Source organism: Lissotriton vulgaris, chromosome 1_1 (assembly GCF_964263255.1).
Source record: "Lissotriton vulgaris chromosome 1_1, aLisVul1.2, whole genome shotgun sequence".
Classification (NCBI taxonomy): domain Eukaryota; kingdom Metazoa; phylum Chordata; class Amphibia; order Caudata; family Salamandridae; genus Lissotriton; species Lissotriton vulgaris.
Genome location: NC_141685.1, coordinates 1,149,257,626 through 1,149,275,663, shown reverse-complemented (window position 1 = coordinate 1,149,275,663; position 18,038 = coordinate 1,149,257,626). Strand labels below are relative to the sequence as shown.

The window sequence follows — 18,038 nt, the reverse complement described above, 5'->3', positions numbered from 1 at the left end:
GGCGTCCTTCAGGTCTAGCGTTGAAAGGAAATCGCCTTGTTGCAATAGTGGGAGCACTTGTTGCAGAGTGATCATATGAAAATGATCTGATGGTATGTAATGGTTGAGGGGCCTGAGGTCGAGAATCGGTCTCAGTGTCCCGTCCTTTTTGGGAATTAGAAAATACAGCGAGAAAACCCCCGTCCCCTGTTCCTCTAATGGGACTAGTTGAATAGCATCTTTTTGTAGAAGTGCTAGGACTTCCTGTTGAAGCAGAGTCAGGTGATCTGTAGACATAGGTCTGGGTGGTATGTTTGGGGGGGGTTGCTGTAAGTTCTAGGCAGTAGCCATGTTGGATAATCTGTCTCCCCCACCTGTCCGTTATGATGGAGTTCCAGACAGGCAGGAACTGTGTTAATCTGCCCCCCACAGGAGTGGAATGCAGTTGGGGGAGCAGAGGGAAGTCACTGTTTAGTTGTGGAGGTGGAGCGATTGTTGTCGTTACCGCAACCTCTTCCCTTGTTATTATTGCCTCTGTATCCTCCTCTAAAATAGCCTTTGTTAGAGGATGTTTGTGTTTGCGTCTTGAAAGATGTATTTGTGTCTGCTCCAGTTTACTTGGAGCCTCCTCTATAAAAGGAGCGACGAAAAGAACCTCTAGTCTGTGTGGACTGTAGAGCTCCCATTGACTTTGCCGTGTCAGTGTCTTATTTCATTTTCTCCAGTGTAGTGTCTACTTCTGGGCCAAATAAATGGTTTTGGTTAAAAGGCTGGTTTGAACCCGGAAATGCGCAGCCATGCATGTCTTCTGAGTATTACGCTAGTATTTACAGCTCTAGCAGCTGTGTCCGCGACATCTAGTGCATATTTCATTGAGGCATTTAAAATTAATTTGCCTTCATGAATGAGCTCAGTTGCCTGAACTTTATATTGATCTGGGAGGTGCTGTAGTAGTGTCTCTAATTGGTCGTAATGAGCCCTGTCGTAACGTGAGAGAAGGGCTTGTGTATTCGCAATGCGCCATATATTTGTAGCTTGTGCAGATGCACAAGTTACTACTTGTGTAACGATATATCTGTAAGAGACATTAGTTAGTGATAGATTCCTTACCTTAGAATATCCCCAGGCGTCAGACTGGATCCGGAAATTTTTGCGTAGCAATACCCCTGCGCGCTGGTAGGCGTCGTCTGCGGCTCCGCGTCCGTCGTCGGCGTCGTGAGCGCCGGGATGACGTCATCGGAGTATATAGACGGCGCCCATGCGCGCTGACGTCAGTTCTGATAACACAGCTTTTCCGCGCCAGATACGCAGAGCCATGATAGAACTAACACTGGTGCCATTGAAACTAGGGCCCTGAAAGGGGATGACCTTAACCCTAAATATCGGTTCGCAGAACGGGGAGGATGGGAGGGCGGTAAGGAATCTATCACTAACTAATGTCTCTTACAGATATATCGTTACACAAGTAGTAACTTGTGCATCTGAAAGAGACACGTTAGTGATAGATTCCTTACCTTAGAATAGATACCCCAGCAATACCAACCCCGGTGGTGGGTCTGCGAACCAATATCACACCAGAAAGTCCTGGAGGACGGAACGGCCAAAGAAGCCATCCCTCCGGACTTGACTGTCCAGGCAGTAGTGTCTTGCGAACGTGTGCAGCGAGGCCCACGTGGCTGCCTGACAGATGTCCTGCAGGGGGACACCGTGGCCCAGGGCAGTTGTCGTTGCCGTGGCCCGAGTGGAGTGAGCCCGCAATCCAGCCGGGGGCTCCTTCCTCGCCATGGAGTAGCATGCTTGGATGCACAAGATGATCCACCTGGAGATGGTCCTCTTGTGTACAGCCTTTCCCTTCTTCGCGCCCACGTAACCAACGAAGAGTTGGTCATCCACCCGGAATTGGCGAGTGCGGTCCAGGTAGTAGGAGAGCGCACGTTTTGGATCCAGACGGTGGAGCCTCTCTTCCTCTTTCGAGGGATGCGGAGGCGGAAAGAAGGTGGGCAAGGTGATGGACTGCCCGATGTGGAAGGCCGTGACAACCTTGGGCAGAAAGGAAGGTCGTGTACGCAACACCACCTTATCAGGATGAACAGACAGGAAAGGCGGAGAAGAAGAAAGAGCCTGGAGCTCACTCACCCTCCTGGCAGAGGTGATGGCAACCAGGAAGGCCGTCTTCAGCGTAAGGAGGCGAAGAGGACAGTTATGAAGTGGCTCAAAGGGAGCACACATCAGATAGGTGAGAACAAGGTTCAAGTCCCACTGGGGCATCACGAAGGGAACAGGAGGGAACATGTGTGTGATGCCCTTCAGAAATCTACTCACTATAGGGGACTTGAACAAAGAAGGCTGATCTGGTAGCCTCAAGAAGGCTGAAAGAGCAGAGAGGTACCCTTTAAGAGTGCCCAGAGCAGAGCCCTGCTGGGCAAGGGAGAGAAGAAAGAGCAGCACTTCCGAAAGGGGTGCAGAGAGGGGATCCACAGCCTTTGCTGCGCACCATGCCACAAATCTATTCCACCGGCAGGCGTATACCGACTTAGTGGAGGGACGCCTGGCTGCCAGAATGATGTCACAGACTTCGGGAGGCAAGTCAAATGGCCTCAACTGCCGCCGCTCAATCTCCAAGCTTGTAGGTGGAGACTGGACAGGTTCGGGTGCAGGACCGTCCCCTGCTGCTGCGACAGAAGGTCCTCCCGAAGGGGCAGACGAATCGGGGGATCGACTGACATGCTGAGTAGCTCGGGATACCAGTATCTTCGAGCCCAGTCCGGAGCCACAAGGATAACTTGGGCCCGGTCGCGCCTGATCTTCTTCAGCACTCTGGGCAGAAGTGGTATAGGCGGAAAGGCGTACAACAGGCCGCAGCTCCACTCGCGACGAAAAGCGTCTCCGAGCGAGTGCCGCCTTGGAAACTCCAACGCGCAGAACTGCTGACATTGCGCGTTCTCTTCTGTGGCGAATAGATCTAACCAAGGCTCTCCCCACTGTCGAAAGAGACCTTGCGCCACGTCCGAGTTCAGACGCCATTCGTGATCCATCATGCACCGGCGGCTGAGTTCGTCCGCCCTGGCATTCAGAGAACCTGCCAGGTGTTGAACCACCAGAGTCACGCCCTGATGTTCCAGCCACTGCCAGAGGCGCAGAGCCTCCTGGCAAAGGGTCCACGACCCCACACCGCCCTGTTTGTTGCAGTACCACATGGCGGTGGTGTTGTCGGTGAACACTTGCACCACGCTCCCCCTGACAGAGGGGAGGAATGCCTTCAGTGCAAGACGAATCGCCCGCAGCTCCAGAAGGTTGATGTGGAGCCGGGACTCCGCCGGAGACCAGAGGCCTCTGATCTCCGCCTCTCCCATGTGGCCTCCCCAGCCCTGGAGGGACGCGTCCGTCACAACTACGTGCTCCGGCTGGGGTAGGGAGAGGGGTCTGCCACTGACCCAGTCGCGGTCCGTGAGCCACCACTGCAGTTGTCTCGCAGTGCCCTCCGAGATCAGGACATGATCGGACAGGTTGCCCTGATGCTGGGCCCACTGAAACTTCAGGTCCCACTGCAGAGCCCGCATCCGCCACCTGGCGTGACGCACCAGAAGGATGCAGGAGGCCATCAGTCCCAGAAGCCGCAGCGTCAACCTGACCGAGACCCGGGATAACGGCCCGAAGATAGGAATCAGAGCCTGAATATCCCGAACCCGCTGCTCGGGTGGGTAAACCCGAAACTGCGCCGAGTCGAGAACCGCTCCGATGAAAAGGAGCTTCTGAGAGGGACACAGGTGTGACTTCGGCACATTGATGGAGAACCCCAGCAAGTGCAGGAGGTCGGCCGTAGTCTGGAGGTGGCTGACGACTGTCTGGGGCGAGCCCGCCTTCAACAACCAGTCGTCGAGGTAGGGGAAGACTGACACCCCTTGCCTGCGCAGATGGGCTGCGACCACCGCCATCACCTTCGTGAACACCCGTGGGGCGCTGGTAAGGCCGATGGGGAGCACGGTAAACTGAAAGTGCTCGTGGCCTACCGTGAACCGCAGGTAACGCCGGTGGGCCGGCAGGACGGGGATGTGGAAATAGGCGTCCTGCAAATCCAACGCTACCATCCAGTCTCCTGGGTCCAGGGCAGCCAGGACCTGAGCCAAAGTGAGCATCTTGAACTTCTCCGTACGGAGGAAGCCGTTGACGTTCCGCAGATCCAAGATAGGGCGTAGGCCCCCTTTGCCCTTCTTGGGTACCAGAAAGTAGTGGGAGTAACAGCCACGTCCTACTTCTGGCCCAGGAACGCGCTCGATGGCCCTCTTGGCCAAGAGGGCCGAAACTTCCTCTTGCAGAAGTCGCAAGTGATCCCCCGACACACGGTGGCATTGAGGTGGCATGGATGGAGGGGAAGACTCGAAGGGGAGGGAGAAACCCCTTCGGACAATTTGCAGCACCCACCTGTCCGAAGTGACTGTATGCCAGTGGGAGAGGTGATGGCGAACCCTGCCTCCCACAGGCGTCACATGGGCCTGAAAACTCGGACTAGGAAGGTTTTGAGGCGGGGGCTGCTGAGGGAGGTGTGGACTGGCCTCGCCGCTGGCCCCGACCACCGCCACGGCGGTTCCCACGGCCGCCACCGCGTTGCTGAACATTCTGCGGCGCGTGGCTGGCGGTCCGTGGTGGGGCGCCCCTTCCGTGGCCACGAAAGGAGCGAAAGGCACCCGATTGCTGGCGTGGGGCCGCAAGACCCAAGGACTTGGCCGTGGCCCTGGAGTCCTTAAAACGTTCCAGCGCATGGTCTGCCTTGTCGCCGAAGAGGCGACGGCCATCAAACGGCATATCCAGGAGAGTAGCCTGGACATCGGCCGAGAAATTGGCGGACCTCAACCAGGCGTGGCGTCGAACCGCCACCGTCGTTGCCATCGCCCTGCCCAGTGAGTCCGTGGTATCCAGCCCACACCGGATGGAAAAACGTGCTGCATCTCGGCCGTCCGCAAGGGTTTGGCTGAGTTTAGCCCTGACCTCCTCAGAGCATTGTGGCAGCACCTCCGCAACCGTGTCCCACAGAGTGTGGGTGTAGCGGCCCAAGAGACAGTTGGTGTTCACTGACCGGAGCCCTAGGCTCACAGACGAGAAGACCTTCTTCCCGAACTGCTCATATCTCTTGGATTCCCGATCGGGCGGGGCCGTCGGGAATGCGGTCTGGGAAGTGGAGGCCTGGATGACCAGGCTCTCGGGGGTGGGGTGGGTGGACAAAAAGCAAGGGTCGCCCGGTGCCGGGCGGTAGCGTCTGGCCACGTTCCTATCCACAGGGGGACCTGTGGCGGGCTTGGACCAAGTGCCCAGCAGAACGTCACACAAGGCCTCATTGAACGGCAGAAGGGGCTCCGCGGAGCCGGACTGCTGTTTGAGTACCTCAGTGAGGAGATTAGTCCTCACGGCCGCGACGGGGAGCTCAAGGTGTAGGGCCTTAGCTGCCTTCGTCAACACTACACTGTAGGCAGAACCCGCCTCCGAAGCCACAGTCGGGGGCGACGTAAATCCAGTGTCTGGCGATGTGTCAATACCACTGGCCTCCCCAAGCTCATATGTCCAGTCCTGATGAGACTGGCAATCACGTGCCAGAGGGTCCTCGGACCCCTCCCACTGCTCCTCGTCACCCAGCTCCTGGAGACCAGGATCAACAGCCAGGGCCTCCTCGTGGAGATAGAATTCTCCGACGGCCGACGGAATCGGCGCCCAGCGGCGCCCCTCCGACGCCTGAGGCGGACCGTAGGAAGCATTGGGGTCGGCAACCACTACGGCTGCCGGGGACGACACCTGAAGGGACGGCGCCGGTGAGGTCGTAAGGTCGACCGGCGAGGTCCCGGATCCGGAGCCGGATCCAGCGAGGTCGCGCGGCGCCGGGACCGAAGTCGCCAGCGGCGCCGGGCCCGAAGTACCCGACGTCGTCGGGGCCGAAGCGCCCGACCCGGAAGGACCTCCAGACGGAGCCGATCGGCCCGAAGGCGCCACGGGAACCGACTGAGGAGGGAGGGCCCTCATGGCCATGAGGTACCTCTCGACCTCCTCCTGCGACGCGCCGTGCCCAGGGACCCGAAGGTGTGGGGCAGGCGGCGACGCTTGCGACTCCCGCGGAGCCGCGTGGGCGGTGTCGCCCGAGTCCCCGGTCGCATCGTGCGAGCGACGGGGCGGGTCGGAGGACCGATGGTGTCGCTCCGACCTCTCATGCCTCTTACCTGAGGACTTGGATCCAGACGATCGGTGACCACTCCCGGAGCGTCGATGACTCCGACCTCGCGACCTGTCCCTCGACCTCCCGTGGGACCGGGACCGGGACCTGGAGCGGCGCGGGGCCGACTGCCTCAGCTCGAGACGCTTGCGGGACCGCTCCCGCCTAGCCTTCGACGTCAGGGCCCGGCAGTCGTCACAGGTTCGATCGTCGTGGTCGAGGCCTAAGCACTTCAGGCACCGGCGATGGGGGTCCGTGACCGACATGAGTCGGCCGCACTTCGAGCAAGGCTTGAACCCGGGCATCCCTGGCACCGATAGTCGAGAATCGACTAAGTAGAGGATCAAAAAGATCAAAAAAGTTTTCAGTCAAAAAGTGACTGGGGGTAGAGCTTCTTCCGGATCTGCGCTAGCTGGCGCGGAAAAAAGAAGAACTGACGTCAGCGCGCATGGGCGCCGTCTATATACTCCGATGACGTCATCCCGGCGCTCACGACGCCGACGACGGACGCGGAGCCGCAGACGACGCCTACCAGCGCGCAGGGGTATTGCTACGCAAAAATTTCCGGATCCAGTCTGACGCCTGGGGATATTCTAAGGTAAGGAATCTATCACTAACGTGTCTCTTTCAGATATCCTTTTACCTGACGCATCAATCACTTTGGATTCCTTGTCAGGTGGGGGCGTTTCACCAGAAGTCTGTGAATTCGCTAATTTTCTTACATTGGACACCACTAAAGAGTCTAGAGGAGGATGTCCCTTAATATAGGTTGGATCAGAGGGTGCAGGCCTAGATCTCTTTTCTATTCTTGGATTCAGTACCCTAGCGCATACAGGATCTTTGAATATTTCTGGAGCGTGCCTAATGACTCCTTTGATTATGGGAAGAATTTGAGTAGATCTGTGTGATGGCTCAAAAGTATCTAACAGAAAATCCTCCTCAATGTCATCAGAATGCATGTATTCGGGTCTGCATTTGGATCCTCCACACCACCTAAGTCATACTCCTCATCAGTTTGTGGTGAATGTGAGGATGCAGGAGAGGGTACAGGAGAGATTTGAGGTGAAATGTAAGGAGGGATAGGAGAGGAAGGAGATACAGGAGAAGGAGGGTGCATAGGGGAAGTTGCAGTCCTTCTTGGCAGGAACCACAGGTGTAGAGGGTGTTTCTGCTGGTCTCTTCTTATGAGGTATAGCACCTACTTGTCCAGTCTTTGGGTTTATGTAGATCCTCTGGTCTGAACAATTCTTCCTCTTCTTCCTCTACAACCTTCTTCGGCGTCAATTTTTTCGGTTCCAACAGAGGTTGTTTTTGTCGTTTTGCCTTGGGAGGTGTTACAGCGTCCTGTGGCAAAGTTCTTGGTGCCGAAGGTGTTGCTTTCGGCTTGGCAGGCGTGTCCGAGGGCTTAGGAACCTCGGAATCAGGCTTTGCGGGTGTTGTCACTGGAGCGGGAGTCTTCGGAGTGGAAGGTGGCCTCGCCGGCTTTGAGGCATCGGCCGCTGACTTTCCATCTTAAGCTTTGGAAGTCGACAGCTTCGGAACCGGAGCTTCTTTTGGTACCACGTTAGTCAGCGGTGCCGAAGGATCTTTTGATTTTGGTACCGAAGGGTCTCTCGCTTTCGGTGCCGAAGTGTCTTTCGCTTTTGGAGTCGAAGAATCTTTCGGTTTCGGTGCCGAAGGATCTTTGGGCTTCGGTGCCGATGGAGGTGGTTTAATCGGCACGTGTGGTTTGCTCGATGCCGAAGCACCTGAAGGTGTAGTTGTCTTACTCGGAGCCAAGCTCGAAGTCTGGGCTTTAGGAGGGAGCACTTGGTCTCGACTGGGCGGAGTGCTGATCTTCGCCTTTGGCTTGGGCAGTTATGCGGTGCAGGGGCAGAGGTACTCACGGGTTGACGTGATGGAATCGAGTCGTCCGAGTCCTCTGCCTCTGATATGATCTGGAGATCCGGCGAATCTTTTTCTGGAACGAGCGGAACCTCGTCATCGAAGATATTCTCCGGTGCTGGGCCTGATCTCCTCATCTCGTGTCGACGGGCCCTCTGATCCCGGATAGTCTTTTTTGATCGGAAGGACGCACAAGCTGTGCAGGTCGACTCGTTGTGATCCGGCAATAGACAGAGGTTGCAAACCTTGTGGTGATCGCTATGCAGGAATTTTGCCTGGCATTTCAGGCATTTCTTGAACGGAGTTCTTTCCATGTGGTGTAGGCCGCACGGCGTAGATAGGCCCAGCGGCCCGCGTCGATATACCGGAATCGAGGAGATAGCGTCGAAAGTGGTATAGTCAAAGTAGATATTGTATGTAGGAAGTTTTTGTGCTTCGAAGTTGCTGGAAAAGTTTTTCTAGCCGGAGCGGAGAAACTTTCAACCGAACCCAGTGGCGGAATAAAACAATGTAAGGATGGAGCCGATGCCCATGCACAGTATTGTCCAAGGGAGGAGTCACCTACATCCTGACTACAAAAACTTCTCCAAGAAGACAACAACCTGCAATCATCCGAGCCCAACACCAGGTGGCGATCTAATGCATAGTGTACGATCTGCAGCTCATATGCCTCGAACATATGTATTTTTAATTGTAATTTTCTCAGGAACTACTGAACGGATTTACACCATATAAGCAAAAGGCATGAGTCTGAACCAAGGACTACCACTTTGCCAAATTTGGTGTAATTCCGTTCAGCCGTTCGGGCTGTAGCCGCGATGAACGGTACCAACGGAAAATTGCAAAGGGAAAACACGTTTTGGGACCCCCCTTTTTTCTCAGCCCCCGCTTCACGAATACACCCAAGACTTTCAGGATCGGAGCGCACCACCAGTTTTGAAAATTCCACGAAGATTCGTCAACCGGCGCCGCCAAAGTTATTCCAAATGGAATGTTGCAGATTTCCTATGGAAAATAGTCCTAACTATAACTACCTACTGGCGACCCCCAGTAGGTAAAATATGTATAAATAAATAAACAATCATAGATGATATGTATCTGAGAAATACCAAAGAGGAGGAGGGAAGAACAGAGGCTCACCTTATTTAAAAAGATTACGGAGACCCACTTGTCCCACAGTCGTTTCTGCATTACTGGCAGCTTTTAGACAGTATTTCTTGGTAAAGGTGTGCCTGCTGGACCACGTTGCAACTCTGCAGATTTGATGAAGAGACACGCCAGCAAAAAGAGCAGTAGAGGAGGAGAGTGCTCTAGTAGAATGCGCTCTCGGAGTTGTTTGTAATGGTATTCTTGCTGGGACTGTATTACTAAAAGCTTAGATAGAAAACTCTATCATCAGTTCAGAGTTGGTACACTACCGGTAAGGGCATACACACATAAATGGCGAGGTCAACAAAACGAGTTCTGTCCATGGTGCACTGGGGAGAAGGAATCCATTAGCCACCTTTTCTTTGTATGCCCAGCCTATTCTACCCAGCGTCGTAAATGGATTAAGCCCATCTGTAGGAATATTAACACGCAGGTGTGTATGGAAGCCCTCTGGGTTTTAAAATCTAATACCTCAGAGTGTGTGACCATATGCGTGGCTAAATTTCTGGAGTGGACATGGATTCTAAGAGCTAGGCACCCACTTGTTTCGTAACATGAGGAAGTTTTAAAAGTTTTATCTTTGAAAGATTTTCTGAACATCTTTGTGAATATATTTAATTCAGTTTTACTGGTTCTAAGATGTTTTTAGACTGTTAAATTATTGATGAACTGGTTTTATTTAACTACGTTGGATTTGTGATGGAACTGAGGATATTATGTAAAAACTTTTTATATTGTTAAATCAATTAGGTTATGAACTGAACTCTTATGAATTATGGATGTATTTTATCTGATGTCTTTTATGATGTAAAAATCGAAATAAAGACGTATGACAATCTGAAATCTAAAAAGATTACGGAGACCCACTTGTCCCACAGTCGTTTCTGCATTACTGGCAGCTTCCTGACAGTATTGCTTGGTAAAGGTGTGCCTGCTGGACCACGTTGCAGCTCTGCAGATTTGATGAAGAGACACACCAGCAAAAAGAGCAGTAGAGGAGGAGATTGCTCTAGTAGAATGCGCTCTCGGAGTTGTTTGTAATGGTATTCTTGCTGGCTGATGAAAAATTGCAGCAGAAATCCAACGGGCTATGGTCTGTTTGGATATTGGGTGTCCCTGGCGCATCTTTCCATAGGCCACAAACAGCTGATCCGATTTTCGGATTGAAGAAATCCGTTGTAAATTGAATTTTTGAAATCTTTTGACGTCTAGGGTAGGCAAAGTTCTTTCCGCAGGTGATTGAGGATTAGGAAAGAAAGTCTTTAAAATGATTGGTTCGTTTAGATTCAAGTCCGAAGGTACTTTAGGCAGAAAACTGGGGTTAGGGTGTAGCACTACTGAGTTCGAGGTAAATTGCAGGAAAGGCGGTTTAATAGTGAAGGCTTGAATGTCACTGACTCACCTAGCTAATGTTAAAGCCAACATCAGAGCCACCTTACAAGATAGAAACTTCAAATCCGCTCTATGAATAGGTTCAAAGGGGTGTTGCATAAGCTGTGCAAGCACCACGCTGAGATGCCAGGATGGAGGTGGACGGCGGATGGGAGTAAACATTCGAAAGAATCCTTTGAAGAACTGCTGAATGATCCTAGCGGAATAAAGAGAGTTGGAACCATCTTGTCGAAATCTTGAGATAGCCGCTAAAATTACTTTAAGAGTAGAATGGGAAAGGCCTGATCTTGCTAGATGCAAAAAGAAGGGCAGAATCTGCTCCGGTTTTGCATGGATTGGGTGAATGTTGGCGGCTTGACACCACAGGCAAAAAGGCTTCTATTTAAGCCTGTACGTCTTAATAGTGGCAGGCGCTCTAGCATTGCCTAAGACTTCCTTACAGTCCGCAGGAATGTCTAAGGGAGTGAATTCATGGTGCTCAGGCGCCACGCCGCTAAGCACACAGATGCAGGGTCCGGGTGGCAGATCTCTCCGTTCTGGATCGATAGAAGATTCGGTATTGGTTGAAACTGAATTGGATCGCATTCTGAGAGAAGGAGGAGTTTGGTGAACCAGAACTGGCGAGGCCACCTGGGAGCTATGAGTATTAGGCGACAAGGCTCCTTCATTTTCCGGAGAACCCAGGGAACCAAAGGTATCGGTGGAAAAGCATAAGCATAGACCTGCGACCAATTCATCAAAAACGCATTCCAGCACAATCCTTTGTGGGGAAGCTAGCTTGAGAAGAATGGGCATTTTCGATTCTGACTGGTCGCAAACAGGTCCAGATAGGGTCGACCCCACTCCTGAAAAATTCGATCCAACGTTGGCTGATGGAGCTCCCACTCGTGATTGAAACTGTTGACCTGCTGAGGGAATCCACGAGGACGTTGGAAACTCCAAGAACATTGACTGCTGACAGGCTGATCCGGTGTCGGATCACTCAATCCCAAATTTGCTGGGCTTGTTAAGACAGCAGGGCGGATCTCGTTCCTCCTTGTTTGTTCAAGTAGTGCATACTTGTGTTGTCCTTCTGGATCAACACTGATGCTCAGACATTGATGGTGTGAAAAGATTTTAGGGCTGGGAAGATAGTTAGCAATTCCAGAAGGTTGATATGCCACATCCGCTGCTGAACGTCCCATTTGCCGCTGACCGTCTGCCCTTGCAGGTGTGCTCCCCACCCTTCGAGGGAGGCATCCGTGGTGATGACGAAACTCCGCTAGGAATGTGCAGCCTGCTGCCACGTTCCTCTTGCAAATCCACCAGTGTAAGGTTTATCGAATCCGGGGAGTGATGTGGATGAGATCGTTGAAGGATCCCAAAACCTGTAACCATTGGTTGTTGAGCTCCTCCTGCAGAGGTCTCATTCTGAGACGGCAGTTGGGTACTAAAGGAATGTAGGATGAAAGCATCCCCAGAAGTGATTTGAACTGCCGGACTGAAACGCACCTTTTTGATCGCAGGAGTTGGGCAAGTTTGCAAATTTTCAGTTGCCGTTCATTGAGACAAAGGCTTGTGTCAGCTGCGTGTCTATGCTGGCTCCCAAGAACGTTCTTTGCGATGGGACGAGATGAGACTTCTCGAAATTGATGAAGAGGCCCAGAGAGTGGAAAAGAGACAAACATCTCTGAGGGTGGGCGTTCGTTGCTGTGAAAGAATTCGCCTTGATAAGGCAGTCGTCTAGATATGAAAATATTTGAATTCCTTCCAAACAAAGGTGTGCGGCCACCGGTGCTAGAACCTTGGTAAAAACACGGGGTGAGGAACGTAGTCTGAAAGGAAGGACTTTGGACTGGAAGTCCCTGCCAGCCACTCTGAACCGCAAGAACTTTCTGTGTCTGGGTAGAATTGGTACATGGAAATATACGTCTTGATGGTGGAGGGTGGCCATGTTATCCCCCGCAGTGAGGAGTTGAAGGATTTCTTCAAGTGTCATTATCGGGAAGGATAACTTTTTTAGATATTTGTTGAGGAAGCAAAGATCTAGAATGGGGCGCCATTCTCCCGATTTCTTTTTTATCAGAAAAAATCTTGAATAAAAACCGGTTCCTCTTTGTAATGGAGGGACCACTCGATTGATCCTTTTCGTAACATCAAATTTATTTGGGAAAAAAGCTCTGTGAAATCAGCTGGAGGTGGGCCTTTGGGAAGAGAATTTGGAGGGATCTTTACGAACTCTAGAACATGGCCTCTAGCCACAATGTCCAAGACCCAGTTGTCTGTTATAGCTGACCAATTCGAGTAAAATTGGGAGATTCTTCCTCCAACTTTTAAAGGGGTAGGCGGTAGAACAGACGGCAGTTGGCACTGTTTCTTAGATGTATCACGTCCGCGGTAGGAAGACTTTCTCCTGTTTTGTCAATAAGCGGTATTTGGTTGTCTGTAGGATTGTTGGCGCTGAAAAGAGTAACAGTGGTTACTTTGATAGGATTGGTACTGTCTTTGTTGATTATAACCGCCTCGACCAGAGAAGGATCCAAGGCCCTTAGTGCCACGAAAAGACGGCTTCCGAAACTGGGGAGTACCGGGAGATCTTGCTGTCTCGGTATCCTTTTTAATGGCCTGGAGGGCCTCGTCCACATGTTGACCAAAAAGAGATTCGCCATCAAATGGTATATCAATTATTTTTGCCGGAACCTCCTGGCGAAATGATGTGGATTTAAACCAGCCTTGACGCCATAGGACTGTGGCACCTGCCAGTTGCTGAAAACCTGTAGATGCAACATCCACAGCCACATTTATGATCTCAGCAGTGTTGGGTTTCCTCTTCTGCAGGATTTTTAGTGCTTCTGATTTAAAGGGCTCGGGCAACATGTTGAATTTAGGGACAAATGTCCGATCACATCTGTCTGTCGTATCGGCCTAAGATGGCCGGTGAGTTAGCAGCACGGACGGTCATCGCTGCCTTGGTTGAAACCTTTTTACCAATAGCATCCAAGCGTCTGCCATCTTGATCTGGAGGAGCTGCAATGAGAGGAGGAATTCCTCGCTCGTCGTCGTGCTGCTTGGGCGATAACAGAATCAGCTTTTGGCTGACCTAAGAGGCATGCTGGCGAATTGTCTGGTGCCTTGTACTTCTTGTCGAGGCGGAGCAGGACTGCAGGAATAGAAGCAGGAGCTTTCATGACCTTTAGTCCTTCCTGCCAAATTAAGTCAATGATTGGGATAGCCCGTACTTGTTTCCTCGGTTGATCTTTAAAATAGTATAGGAAACAATCATCCTTCTTTGTTTCCATAGGAAGGAAGAACCTTTGCTTTGCCCTTTCCATGAGAAGATGATAACCTCCGATCTCAACTGGAGGAGAATCGATGGGATCAGGAGTAGAAGGAGACTGAGTTTGTATCTGGTAATCATCCTACTCCGTAAGGAGCGATCTGTCGTCCAATTCTCCTTCCTTCCTACGTCATCCGTGGTGTGAGCATCATGAGCATGATGAGATGGTAACGGAGAAGTTGGTCTGGGTGACCTCAATGCAGAAGAAGATTGAGGAACAGGTGTAGGCAGTACAGAAGAAGCAGATTCAGTTGGAGGGAAACAACGATAATAATCATCCAACATGATGTACTGTAAATTATTTAGCAGAGCCAAAGGCATTTGGGTCGTAGGAATAGTATCTGGAGCTGGACAAACGGTCTCTGGGGTAGGATTATCCTTGTGATCCTCCTCCTGATATTTAACGAGTAAGTCAGAAGGGCTCCTGGCAGTGCGAAACCTATTGTCTTCATCAGATTCCTCATCATTCTCTCCATAGTCCAGCAACTGTTCAGGTAATTCCAGAGGAACCTTAGTAGGGGAAATATGAATTGGAGAGAGAGCCTCCAATGAAGATCCACGTCTTTGCAGCAAGGAAGGTGCTGTTGTCTAAGGAGGCAACTGCGCAGACGTAGACTATGTAGAAGATGACTTGGCCGTAGACGCTGACCAGACCTGCAATGCTGTACATGAAGGTAACCAGCGTCGACGAGGGAGCCGTTGACGAAGTCATCGTCGACGAAGCTAGTGTCAATGAAGTACTCGTCAACGAGACAACCGTCAACGACGAGGCGGCCATCGACTAGCTAATCGTCGACGATACCCTTCCAATCATAGTCGTCGAAGGGGCGTCGACGGTAGATTTCACCTCCTTCGTCAATGAGATTGGTTTCACGGAGATGGATACCAGCGTCGACGGTGAGGATGCCGACGACATGATCATAGGAGGTCTCGGCGACAAGAAAGGAACAGTCTACATTGTTGTAGCGTCGAGGGTAGGCTTCATCAACGAAGATGTTTGTTTCTGAGGTAAATCCTTGTCAGAAACTCGTTTTGAAGCTAGAGACTTTGGAGTTTTTCTCGGAGGCGTAGTAGGCAGAGGTTTACTCTAAGAAGGTGGAGGCGCCTTTTGGAAGTGGAAGGCAGTTCAGCAATCTTAGAGGTGTGCTGTTTTTTCGACACCTTGGCCCCAGGAGAAGGTAAATCCTCGTCAGCAACCTTCTTCTTAGAGGACATAGTCTTACCAGAGGAAATCCTCCTAACTTCAGATAAGGGGTTGTCTTGATCTTTAATCTTCTGTAGCCATTGAAGTAGACATCCCTCTCTGTCCTGAGAGTCTTTTGAGGAAAAGTTCTGCAGATCTTGTCTCTCACCTGGTGGTCTGGATACAAGCAATAAATGCACTTCTTGCGGGTGTCCTCAAAAAACAGCCGGAGCTTCCCACAAGATTCGCAAGGTCGAAAGAGAGATTTCTTTGAAGAAGACATCATGAAATGAAGAATTTCTGAAGAAAACTGTAAAGTACTGAGCAGAGCTCAGGAAGACTCCCTTCACACGACGTGCGATAGAAAATTTGAGAGCCTGAGCCTCTGAGGAGAACATTCTGGAGGGTGCTGTAGCCTAATTGACTGTAGTTTGGACTATATATAATGACTTGGACGAGTCATAAATGGGGAAGGTTTTTCCTGTTAATCTCTCCCATAACCCCCCCCTCCCAAGCCATGCTTGCCGAGGAGAACACCTTTTGGTTGACTGTTACAGCTTTTTGGAGTCCCTATCCCCTGGGGTGGTGGGGAAGGATCCTGCCGACTGTTTGGATGAACATGAAGCTTGAGCCACCAAGCTTTCTTGAGAAGGGTGGGAGGTTAGAAAAGCCGGATCCCCCGGAGCAGGCTTATAGTATCTTTACACTGCTCTTGAAACCGACGGGGCAAACAAATGCTTCTGCCACACTTCCAGAATCGGTTCCGTTAAAGCCTCATTAAATGGCAGTAAAGGCTAAATCACTGAAGCCTAACAGTGCAAAACTTCAGTCAGAATATTAGACCTGACCTCAGCTGTGGGCAATTGCAGATCCAACAGGTCCGCAGCTTTCCTGATGACAGTATGCTAAGGAGCCACGTCCTCAGAAGGCATTGCCTTTGAGGAAGAAAATTTCCACTCCGGGGAAAGGGGGAAGTGTCCAGGCCACTGGCCTCCTGAAGACCTGCAAAGTCATTCACATAGTCAAGGGTTCCCCCCTCTTCAGCTTGTTCCTGCTGTCCCTGGTACTCTTCTTCCAGCAGCCTCTGGGCTTCCCTCCTGGTGCGCATCTTCAGAATCTGCGTCGGCAGCACCAGGTGTGGCAACATCGGTGGCGGCGATGGAGGACCCTCAGTAGCTGTCAGCAGTGCTGCTCAAAGCCGGGAAGGTGTTGGCCCAAAACCAGATGGTGACAGAGACTTCGGCATTGGTGTCGAGAATCTCAGCGACAGGAAATGCCATGATGGTGTCACCGGCATGATGAGCACGAATGGTGCCTGGGAATATTGCTGGGGAATTCCTAAATTGTATGCAAGCAGACCCACAAGGCCAGCTGGCGTGCCAGATGGGTTAGCCGTTTTGGCAAACACGCCAAACATCACATTAAGAAAATGCAACGGATCCGCACCCAAACCCGGAAAGGGTGAGTAAGGATCTGGATCGTCTGGTCTGAATCCTACTGTGGCCGTGTGGCAGGCTGTAGCTGAGGTGCCGGGGAAACCAGGGCAGGCAAAGCCAAAGGAGCAGGAGACTACTACCTGGGCACCGGCAAATCCCTTGGCACAGGAGAATGGACCGGAACCCCAGCAGAGAAGGTGATGGCGAAGGCAAGATGTAATCTTTACCATGACGCCCCTGGACCAATGAAGCAGACCTCGAAGATTTGCCTTTCGAAGACTAGCGTCAGGATCCATGTTGACGCTCTTTTTTGTGCTTCTTAGACAACCTAAAGGTGTGCAAGGTTGTCGACTTCGACCTGGATTTTTAGCAGTCTCTCCTCTCCTTTCTTGCACAGGCAATGAATAGCTCCACCTCTCGCTACTTAGGTGCCATCTGATTCATCCTCGGACATGACAAACTCTCTTTGACGTCATGATCCGATGACAGGCACCAAAGACAATCTTCGTGGTGGTGTGTGATGGACTTATGACTCCCACACTCCCTACAAGGCTTGAACCATGACTTCCTTTGTAAAGCCATCGCACTGCTACACAACAGATAGAAACTGAAACAAAGTAATAGCCTTAGGAAATGGAGAGTCCCTGCAAAACAGTTAAACATAGACGTCGTTGAAAAAATGAAACTGACGTCAGCACGCAGACGAGGGCTTCTTTTGCTCCGTTGACGTCGTATGGGTCTGTCGGGCTGAAAGCTTGAAGAACTCACAGACATCGGCCTCCTGTTCTCTGGCGGCCGGCTTCTCAGAAGATGGTGAGTGTCTGACAGTACCATCTAGTTAAGAGCCAACGGACAACTTTGGAGCTGACTGAGTCTTTACTTTGGAACACCAAACAGCTATAGCACAGGTCTTTGCAACTTGTCAGTCAGACCAGAACAAACTGCGTAAAGCTCTGTCCAGGGATATTAAGAATAGCACTAAGGGCAGGGGCAGCTCCTCCATAATGGGTAATGAGCGTCACCCCACCGGTCAAAGTTAGTCACATAAAACTAAAATGATAATTAAACAATATCATTTTCTTTTATTGTGGCTGAGCCAGTGTAGGGTGGGGAGGGAAGGGTTATGGCAGGGGTAACAGTGATGGGCCTTGTAAAGTACGAATGTCTGTTTGGTTGGCTTCTTAGGCTGGCCATACCGACATTCGCATTTCTGTTTCTCCAAACCAGCTGTGTTACAGAGCAGGGTTGAAGAAACAGCACAGACTCCCATGCACTGTCTAAGCGGCAGACCAGGCCACTCAAACCAATTCTGGCGCTGCTCTCATGCTAGAAAAGCGTGATGATTGGGCAGGGAGCCTGTGCTTTCGCAGTGGACATAGGAAGCAGAGAATGACAGAGGAATCTGTTTGCAACAGGTAAGTTTTAAAAAACTATTATTCCCCTTCCGCCTCTGCCCCACCCCTTTACTTTTGCGGAGGCCGCAACTAACTTAGGTGATTTCCT

General features: G+C 51.5%; 1 protein-coding gene across 1 annotated transcript in view; it reads right to left on the bottom strand.

Moving 5' to 3' along the window:
- Positions 1-18,038, bottom strand: part of LOC147748826 (PAN2-PAN3 deadenylation complex catalytic subunit PAN2-like) — a 771,836-nt gene that overhangs the window by 337,603 nt on the left and 416,195 nt on the right. The window lies entirely within an intron of this gene.